Source organism: Myotis lucifugus, unplaced genomic scaffold (assembly GCF_000147115.1).
Source record: "Myotis lucifugus unplaced genomic scaffold, Myoluc2.0 scaffold_152, whole genome shotgun sequence".
In the NCBI taxonomy this organism is placed as follows: Eukaryota; Metazoa; Chordata; class Mammalia; order Chiroptera; family Vespertilionidae; genus Myotis; species Myotis lucifugus.
Window position 1 is genome coordinate 968,510 of NW_005871200.1, and position 10,946 is coordinate 979,455.

The window sequence follows — 10,946 nt, forward strand, 5'->3', positions numbered from 1 at the left end:
TACATGTAAGTGACTCTGGGAAAATCCTCTAAACCAAGATGACGATCTTTATGAGCTACTATTCTGGGGCAAAATAAAAATGTGAAAAGTTTCCTCTGGATTAAACTTTTATATCATTCCTATTTGGACTGTTTCTTTCTTTCTCTTTTAACCTTTATTATGGTGCGAAGCTAAGAAGAGGTCATTTTATTCAGGTTAGCTGTGATCTCCTACCAGTTTTATTCACGAATATAAAACTACCTACTTAAAGCCAAATCTCCTCAGTACCCAAGTTTTACGACTACCTTCAAAGAACAGAATGTTCAAAGTCACATGAAAACCAGGAAGCCACGGGGAAAACGCTTCCTAACAGAGCCTTTTTCTTGGCGACCTTTTTAAGAAACAGAAGAGAGAAGGAGGAGGACCTGAGAGCAGGTAGAGGGGAAAACAGAAACAAAAAACTGCGTACATCCCAAATGCAGGCTCAGGAACACTAAGGCACTATTAAGCGGGAGTTAGAATAATCCTCAGCAACCAGGAGGCCCTTTGAGGTGCTTAAAATAGAAGCTGTGGCTGCTAACAAGAACTGTGTTCACAGCTGCTGTGGGGAAAAAGTAGCCAATACTGCAGTCAGTAAAGACTCAGACACTTCTGCCCCTGTGGGCTCTGTTTCTGCCTGACCAGACCAACGCCCAGGACTGCCCACTTAGAAATCAATAATCCAAGACTCTATGTGTATGTGCTGACTCTTTTCAAACCAAGCTAGGTATTTGGGAGGCAAGGAAGTAGAAGATGCTGTCCTTGCCCCCAGAGCGTGATAGCTGGCTGGGGACTTGACAGATATGTCCACATAAGAAAATGTTTATGAGTTTATTTGAGACAAACTGATGATATATGCCAGGGAGCAAGATCTCAAATGCTCCGTAGAATTAACACTTTTTGCAGCTTCCTTTATACATTTGAAATTAAGGAGACAGGAGAAGCAAGGTGGGAACTGTATCACAGAATGGTTAACGAGATTATGTGCTCCCTTTAGGGTTAACACCATCAATAGGTATTACTTCTGACGAACAATGGCCAGGGCTGCTTCAAATCTTTCTCTAAAGAAGTCATAGGCCTGGGGCAGGACTACCATGACCTGCCCATTTGGGGATTTATGATCAGATCACGCTTTGAATTACTTTCTATAAAAGCCCTTTTTTTCATCCACAGGTACATTCAGAAAGAGGAAATGAACACCACCAAGCAATCCCGCCCTGCCCGGCCTCCAGACTGAAGAGGAGGAATCAGTTGCTCACAGAGACTTTTTCCAGCCTCTGGGAGGAGACTGGCTGCCCCTTATCCATCATTTACCTTCTCTGAGCTCCCACTGCCTTACAATGAGGATCCCAGTGTGTTGTGAGAGTTTTGTTTCACAAAGTTGACAGTGCAGTGTAAGTACTAAATGAATGGCTACTTTTATCATCATCATGATCACCAACATGGCCATTTTCATTAATATCTCTTAGAAGAACTTTCTGGAGGCTTAGGGCAATGTCTTGTGAGTTTCACCCTGGAACTGAAATGCACTTTCCTACTGTTATCAGTATACTTAGAGAAATGGACTACTTCATGAATTAAATAGATGTTCATTATCTGTCATCAGGTGACAAACACCACAGATAAGATTTTTTGGAACTCTGAAGCCGCGTTCCCAACAAGGTCAACGTTACTCCTGGTTGGCCAATGAATAAGCAAACATTTGGAGCCAGGCCTTATATAACTGGTGTCCACCAGGGATGGGAGGAAGCAGACCAGCAGAATAAGCAATGTGTGCTCTGCTCTAAGTCACACAATGGAGCATGTCTGGGTTATAGAGGCCCCACACCGGTCCCAAGACAACACCCTGGCTCTGTACTTGCAATTGCAGCCTTATTTGTTTAATTTTTTTCCATGAAGGAACCTCTGGAAGAGAAGACTTCACAAAAACAAGGGGAAATCACTTCCATTAGATCATCAGTATTATTTTTAAAAAGTAAGAGGAAAGAATTTTCATGATGGAGGTGCTCATAACTTTGCTAGTAAAATGTCAGTTACTGAAAGTGATATGCCTTTTAAATGCTTTAGGCTGGGTTTTTTTTTTTAATTGATGAGAGAGAGAGAGAGAGAGAGAGAGAGAAGAGAGAAGAGAGAGACATCGACTGATTGCCCCCATAGGGGCCCTGACTAGGTGCCCAACCAGGGAATCGAACCTGCAACCTAGGTATGTACCCTGACCAGGAATCAAAACCGTGACCTTTTGGTGCATGAGACGGTGCTCCAACCAACTGAGCCACAGCACCCAGGGCCGTTTTAGGATGTTTTAAATGTGTACATTATCTTCATGAAAAAGTTAGAAAAATAATGAACACTGAATCACTGCAGAAACCTCAGAAAAGATTCTAATTTCTCCACCATGAGAAGGCATCTTCTTTTAATCAGCACAACACTAGCAGCCACTTCGGTATGACGAGCCAGTACTCTGGGGTTCAGAGGTGGGTAGGAGTCCCGAGGGCTTTGAGGGTCAAGAAAGGTGCCATAAAAGGCATGGCATTTGAACTAAGCCTTAGGAAATGGTTGTGTACAGCCAGGTGCAGAGGAAGAGGAGCCTGCCTGAGAGAAGGGACAAGCAGAATAGAAGTCCTGCAGTTTTCGCCAAAGCTTTCTCAAAAAAGCATCATTTCTGTTGAGCATAAATTAAGCCATGGACCTTACCAGTATAGTTCAGTCTGAATATCTGATATCACCTGGCTGTGTACTTCTGTCTGCAACATCCATCTATCTCAGGATACACAGAATGAGAGAGTAGAGAACTTGTCTCAGTAATCCTTGGTGAAAATGCAGAGCTATGAAACACTAGGAATACATGGATACTTACTAAAAACTGTGTCCTCTCAGGGCAGAATGACACACAGCCAATGTGCACCATTTGACTCAAGTCCTAAAATAATTCATATGATCTTGTTATATCTCTCCTAATTGAGATAAAAAGGCTCAGGCCTAACAATTCCCAACTTTGTCTTTCAAACCTTCAGCAAGATCTCAAACTCAGACTCTACACAGGATGGATTGATGATGGAGTTCTGGCCTCTAAATGCTGGAAAAACAAACTTCCCAATGCCCTAAGTTTTCTTTACACTCCTCCTCCCATTTCTATTTTACTTCTTCAAAAGCAATGCCAACCTCAATAAGCCTGTCATGCCCACTCAACCTCTCCTGACCTCCACCCAAACCTTCATCAAGCATCTGAGCCACAGGACTTCCTAGAATCATTCCCAACATCCCTCTCCCTTCCTCCCTGTAAGCACAGGGCCTTGGCTACCTATTGGCATCTTGAAGACAATCCTCCTTATGATTTCACTCAAAAGGTATAGATTATGCAACATTTTGTCTCATTCCTCTCTACTGCTCCCACCATTGGCCCAATTTTATGTACTCATTCATCAAATTCATTGAGTATTTACTAGTACTATGGACAAACTGCTTTGCTTGGCATTCTGGGAAATAGCAGGCTATCTAAGACTCATTAACATTTGTCTATATGGAGCTCATCTCTAGAGCAGTGGTTCTCAACCTTCCTAATGCCGCGACCCCTTAATACAGTTCCTCATCTTGTGGTGACTCCCAACCATAAAATTATTTTCGTTGCTACTTCATAACTGTAATTTTGCTACTGTTATGAATCGTAATGTAAATATCTGATATGCAGGATGTATTTTCATTGTTACAAATTGAACATAATTAAAGCATAGTGATTAATCACAAAAAAAAATATGTAATTATATATGTGTTTTCCGATGGTCTTAGGCAACCCCTGTGAAAGGGTTGTGCGACCCTTGTGAAAGGGTCGTTCGAGGGTCGCAATCCACAGGTTGAGAACCGCTGCTCTAGAGCAGGGTTGGGGAACTTCCAGCCCATGTGCCCTATAAGGCTGTCAAAGTCATTTGGTCTGGCCCTGCCTACGCATCCACAGCCGGGACTCAAAATTCAATAAATCTGGGAGCTTTTTTCATAGGACATAAATGTATATTAAGTGAATTATATTAAGCGGAATGATGTTACAAATAAGTTACAATCTTAGTCCCACGGAGTGCACAGCCATATCCAAATGGCCCTTGGCAGAAAAAGGTTCCCCACCTCTGCCCTAGAGGGACTCGAGAAAGTATTTTAAGATGACAAGGATCTAAAAAGACAAGAGTAGGTGCAGAGAGGGCAGGAGCAGGAGCACGGGGGCAGGAGAGCAGAGTTGGTACTCATGGAAGCTATTTCACTTGCCATGGGGAGCGCTGAACAGGAAGGCATGCTGCCCAGGCATGCTCATCCTTATGCAAAGGGAAAGCTTCAGAATTCTCAGCTGGAGGGTCTTAGGTGTAAATGCTGGCGTGGGGACTTGCCTGAAGCTGCTGCGCACACCAGGGACTACGATTATAACTTATTTCAGGTCACTTGGAGGGAAGGATGAAGATTCCAGGAGCCTGCGGGGCCCCCAGAAAATACCTGGATATGAAGAAACTTCGTGGGGAGGAGGCGGGGGAAATCCTGTACATCGGTGTTTTTCTAACTTTTCTTGGGAAAAGAAGCACCAAATCCAGATAATTCTATGTTCAAATATTTCGGCAACTCTGAGTTGGCAGACAGAATTTAGATTGGGTAAAATTTGAGGCTTCTCCTAGCCAGTTTGGAACAGTGTTGGCCTGTGGACAGAAGGGTCCCGGATTCGGTTCTGGTCAAGGGCATGTACCTAGGTTGCAGGCTCGATCTCCAACCCTGGTCAGGGTGCATGTGTCTCACATCGATGTTTTTCTCTCTCTCTATCTCGCCTCCTTCCTTCCACTCTCTCTAAAAATCAATGGAAAAAATTTCCTCGGGTGAGGATTAACAAAACAAAACAAAATTTGATTATTTCTTTAAATTTGAATTAAAAATGGTATTTGAGCTGATCTCTAAAGAATCAAGTGACCATTACAATGGAAAGTATGTGGCCATGAAAATAAATTCAAGGATTTTTATTATAAATACAAAATAATGTTAAATGAAAGACATCAAAACAGAAGGTAAAACAGAGTATACTTACCAACTAGGGTCCTGGGGGGAAGCGTGCCCTCTCGTTCTCACAGAGCCAGCGGGCCTATGCCCTGGTCTCCAGAAGCCCCACTCCAGCTGTCACCTTGCACCCTGAGCCTTGGGGAAGCCCCGTCTAGCCCTGTCCTCCTCTGCCAGCTTCTCTCCTGAGGGCCACGCTGTCATTCCCAGTCCCTCCCAGAATTCCAGTAAATAAAATGTCTTCATATAAATGAATCATTGAATAAGTATTTGGCCCATAGCTGGCACTTAACAAATATTGGTGGAATATATAAGGGAGTGGATGGATGGATGGATGAATGAATGAATGAATGAATGAATAAATGGAACCTAACCATGAGTATGACTAAATCAAGCTGAGGTGGAGCCAAGCATTCTTACAGAATACATAAAAATGGGCATGTCAGCACAAGGCATCTGGCTGCCATAAAGCTTCCTAGTCAGAGAAAATAACGCCTATGTGGCACAGAGGTTTTCTGTAGACTGGAATGTTCTCTAAACAAAGGAATAGACGCCATGCCTACGAAGGAAACACAACGCTGGAGCCAGGAGCCAGGGAAGGGAGACAGTGAGGAGACTGGATTCCAGAGCAGGCCCCACCCCAGCTGCCCGGGGTCCCCATGGACGGCTTTGGGGCAGGACACAGAAACGTGGCTTTAGCTGCGAATCCTCAGTCAGGAAACATATGTCCCCAACTCCAAAAAGGCCCTATGCCTGTCTTCACTGAGCAGAAAGTCCCTCTTTTCTTGGGGCCTTGGGCTGGGCAGGAGGGAGCTGTCCTCACACTCCCATTTGCAGCCTCAATAACGTCATCTCCAACACTGGACACATAGAGAAATGCAAGAGATGGGTTTGCCAGAAAAGTAGAGTTTCATCCACTTGTCCGTATGTGTGTTTTCAGATGTTGTTCTTTCCCCTCTGCTGGGTATGAATGAATCACATCCTCAGGAAATGGGAACCAGGGGAGTAAGCCAGTACTCGGAAACATCTTAAAAATGAAGCCAGTTCGATTGACTCACTGGATTGATGCAGCTTTAACCAAACACTTGAAGTCTTGAAGCAGGCATGCTCTGTTAGTGATTCAAGAAGGGTTAGTTTGGTGCCCAGGGTTTGTGCAGGCAAAAGGCAGGCTGACCTCACTGAGAGCCCTTACTCAGTGGGGTTACTCATTTATCAGAATAAATGAAGAAATCTAAGGCACTCTGGGAACCCAGCTTTAAGAATAACATGGCTTGCCGAAACCGGTTTGGCTCAGTGGATAGAGCGTCGGCCTGCAGACTGAAAGGTCCCAGGTTTGATTCCGGTCAAGGGTTGCAGGCACATCCCCAGTAGGAGATGTGCAGGAGGCAGCTGATCAATGTTTCTAACTCTCTATCTCTCTCCCTTCTTCTCTGTAAACAATCAATGGGATATATTTAAAAAAAAAAAAAAAGAATAGCACGGCTAGTGTTACCCTTCAACCACTTTTCTTTTAAGGGGACTATATGAGACAGTACCAAAGAGCATTCTTTAGAGCATCTTTCATCAATGCATCAGAAAAAGTAAAGCAATTTAGAACTCCGAATCCAAAGATAACTCCGAAAGAAAGAACATTCTAATCCTTTTACAGTCACACAATTGGCCCCAGTGCTCTAGCCTTGATGGAATAATAGGACATTACGGGGGAGGTGAGTGGAACTGAGTTCAGGAAATTGGGTGAGGCCCATCTGCACTATGCAAATAAATAGATGCAGGAGGGATTTTCATTTATCTTCCAAAATTGGAATGAACTCGAAGGCCAAAAACTGACGGGCAGATGACTTACACCCAGTTACTTCCCTCTGCTTTTGTTGGTCACGCCCAAAAGAGAACTGTCTGCAAACTTGAATGAAGGGGTCTCGGGCACCAGGACGCAGGCGAGAGCTCATCGGTGCCCCCTACTCGATGGAAGGGAATCACGGGTGTGACTCCTCACCAGGCACAGAGAACACACCAGTTACAAGTGGAAATTTCATTTCTTTCTCTAAGCTAAAACAATACATCGCTCCAGACCACAAGCCCTCAAATGTCATTCCAATCCATGTCCTGTCAGACCAATTTAAGCTGTGGCTATGAATTCTAAATAAACTGTGCTGATTTTGAGAGCCACAAAGCTTTGCACAGAAAATGAAAGCCAGTTGTTATAGTTAAGGGAAACACACATCTTTGATTTAAACCAGAGGAAAGGTGGGGCTAAAGCCAAGCTGTTTAAAATGTGAAAACTTCCTCTTTCTAAGGGTGGGTGCTTGTCTCAATAAGTTAATTCCTGATAAGCCTGTGCAAAGTCCAGGGTGAATGGCTGCCCCAGCTCCAAGCAGGTCAAGCCAGCCTTGATTCTGGCCTGGAGAACTCTGTGCCCTGCCCTTTAGAGACAACCTCCAATGTCCTCCTCTTTCTGGCCTTTCTCCACTTGAACGGTCCACGCTAAAGCTCCTTTGTCCATCGGTTCTCTCTTCAGCGAGACGCTCCCTCACAGGGAAGCCACCGTCCTATTCAGTCCCTTTGTGTAGCCCAGCGGGTGTGGCTCAAAGATTGAGTGTCCACCTATGAACCAAGAGGTCACTGGTTTGATTCCTGGTCAGGGTGCATGCCCGGGTTGCAGGCTCCATCCCCAGTAGGGGACGTGCAGGAGGCAGGGGATGTGCAGGAGGCAGCCCATCAATGTTTCTCTCTCTCTCTTTCCCTTCTTCTCTCTCTCTAAAAATCAATACAACATAATTTTTTAAAATATAGCTCACAGCAGGACTGACAGATGGCAGCTCTGAGGGGCAGGGAGCAGCTCTTACAGAGCCACGCTGGGCTCCCCTCACCCTCAGAGGGGTGCAGGCGATCACAGCGAGACAAGACATGGCCTCTCCTCACGCTCTCCCACCTCTAACAAGCAACCCAACAGGGGAACCACCTTAAGTCATGTCCCAGCTCACCTTCAGCTTTGCCATTTCCAAAGAACCCAGATAATTTCCTAACCTCCTTGCTGGAAGGCTGATGGGGATGGCTAAGAAGAAAGCCTTACCCAGGGCCCTCCTTTCTCAGACATTGTTTTTCCATGTTGCTTATTTGATTTTAAAGTGATGCCTGCTTATTGTAGAAAGTACAAAAGCTTTTTTCTAACTTTCTTTTTTTGCAAGTTACTAAATAGAATATTTGGGCTTTTTGCATAATAAATTACACTTATTTTCCTACACCATTGAAAACTTTTGAAACGTACTAGAGTTTTAAGTGTAGATGGAAAAGGGAGCTACATACTAAACCTAACAAGCTCAGGGGAGGCCTACATGGCAGGCCTTAAAAACCCAGAGACCAACGCAACCACACAGGGTGGTTTTATTTTTTTGAAGTTTCAGATATTTATTAATCAGTGTAAGCCCCAACACAATACTCCAACATGTCTTCGAGCACTTGGAGGGGAAATAGTTCCCGGTTAAGTGGACAATGGTGCAGATGGCCTCTGGAAGACCTTCATTCTAAGCAGCTGTTCAGTGAAACATTTCATTAAGAAGTCTGGACCTTCTCTCTTCAGTTTGCTGTAACCTAAATTCATTGAGTAGATCTTGTATTGATCATTGGGACCCAGTTTGTTCCAGGATTCTGGGTTATCCTTTCTGTCCCAGCAGACAGCTGGATTGAACAATGCCAGGTGCAAGATACACAGCGCTGCCCCAGTACTTTCGGCTCCAATAAATACAAAGTGGAGGATCAAGCTTGGATATTTCTTGGCCTGACCAAGGATCTGATGGAGCATGATTTTGGCAGAGGGATCAGGCCCAGAAGCAGAGAAATACAACAGAACAAGAGGCAGGACCAGGTAGTCTCTATGTAAAAATTCCTAACTAAATGCGGGTCCTGGAGGGTAGTCCCATCCGAGGCCTGTAGCTTCCTTGACAAAGGTCAGTCTTTACCTTTAAAATCATCTATTGTCATTTCACAGATCTAGAACAAACTCTCCAAAAATTTATATGGAACCAAAAAAGACCCCGAAATAGCCACAGCAATCTTGAGAAAGAAGAACAAATTTGGAGGAATCACAAGACAAGATATCAAGTTATACTACAAAGCCACTGTGCTCAAAACAGCCTGGTTCTGGCACAAGAACAGACATACAGATCAATGGAACAGAACAGAGAACCCAGAAATCGACCTAAGCCATTATGCTCAATTAATATTTGACAAAGGAGGTAAGAGCATACAATGGAGTAAAGGAAGTCTCTTCAATAAATGGTGCTGAGAAAATTGGACAGGAATAAATTAAAAAATGAAACTAGACCACCAACTTACACCATACACAAGAATAAACTCAAAATGAATAAAACACTTAAATGTAAGTCATTAAATAATAAAAATCTTAGAAGAAACCATAGGCAGCAAAATCTCAGACATCTCTTGTAGCAATATGTTTACCAATACATCTCCTAGGGCAAATGAAAACTAATGAGAAAATAAACAAATGGGACTACTAGTACATCAAAATAAAAAGTTTCTGCACAGCAAAAAAAAAAAAAAAAATCAACAAAATGACAAGAGAGCGCACTGCATGGGAGAACATATTTGCCAATGATACATCCGATAAGGGGTTAATTTTCAAAATATATAGGAAACTCATATGGCTTAACAAAAGGAAGACAAACTATCCAATCAAATAATGTGCAAAGGACCTAAATAGACACTTCTTCAGAGTGGACATACAGAAGGCCAAGAAGCACATGAAAAAAATGCTCAAAGTGTAGGAAGCATGCCTCTATGATTCATCTTTATAGAAAAGAAACAGCGTGTGGCCAGGTCATTATTGAATTTCCCCAGAGCAAAGAGGATGTTGGGGGTGGGAAGAAGGTATGAGCTATACACATGGCTGAGAGCCCATGTCCTAGGAAGATTCCCCTAGACCAGTGGTTGGCAAACTGCTTCTCGCAAGCCACATGCGGCTCTTTGGCCCCTTGAGTGTGGCTCTTCCACAAAATACCATGTGCAGGCAACAACATACAAACCTGACTTACCCAAACTTTCCAAGGAGATGCAAGGCCATTGTTCACATTAGTGTTTGTCAGTCATTGTCATGATTTAATTTTATGGATATTGTAAGGTAAATTGTAAGGAATTTAATTTGATCAATAAATAATATTGTTATTAAGTATGATATCAAGTTTTATTCAATGTACCTATAGTTTAACTAAGACTTAAAACTTTAAGTAAAGTTTATTAAGTTAATTTTAGGGAACGTTGTGGAGTGAAAGAAGATGTAGTGCCAAGGATTGAGAAAGGTATGTTGAGATGGTTTGGACATATAGAGTGGATGAACGAAAGGAGATAGATGAAACAAGTATACAAGACGGGTGTGGATGGGAGAGTTGGAAGGGGTCGACCTCAGCGAATGTACCTCAATCAGATTGAGGACATTTTTAGCAAAGGCCAGCTTATGAATACCCTAATTAATTATTAACAATGTACCTACCTATATAGTTTAAGTTTTAAAAAATTGGCTCTCAAAAGAAATTTCAATCGTTGTACTGTTGATATTTGGCTCTGTTGACTAATGAGTTTGCCGACCACTGGCTTAGACAAATGGAGGTGGGGGCAACTAGAAAAGGCCCCAGCCCATTTTTTTTAAGTAACCCAATGGTTACTTAAAACCTAGGCAACCTAGGCTACCTATTAGGAAATAGGTGGCCAAATAATACTCAGCCAATGAGGAACTGGAGGAGGGTCTAAATAAATAGGCTATGTCCCCTGCCCCACGTGTGTTCATGTACAATGGGAACCCACTCTTGAGAGTGTTATTAAACGTCTCATTTTCGCCATGTTTCTGTTTCCTAGTCCATCATTTGAAATGTGGACAGGTGAGTCATTTCTCACAA

At 43.2% G+C, this 10,946-nt stretch overlaps 1 pseudogene; it reads right to left on the reverse strand.

Annotated features, from left to right (window-relative positions):
- Window positions 1-8,518: 8,518 nt before the first annotated feature.
- On the reverse strand, window positions 8,519-8,839 carry LOC102434526 (annotated as a pseudogene).
- Between the last annotated feature and the right edge of the window lie 2,107 nt (window positions 8,840-10,946).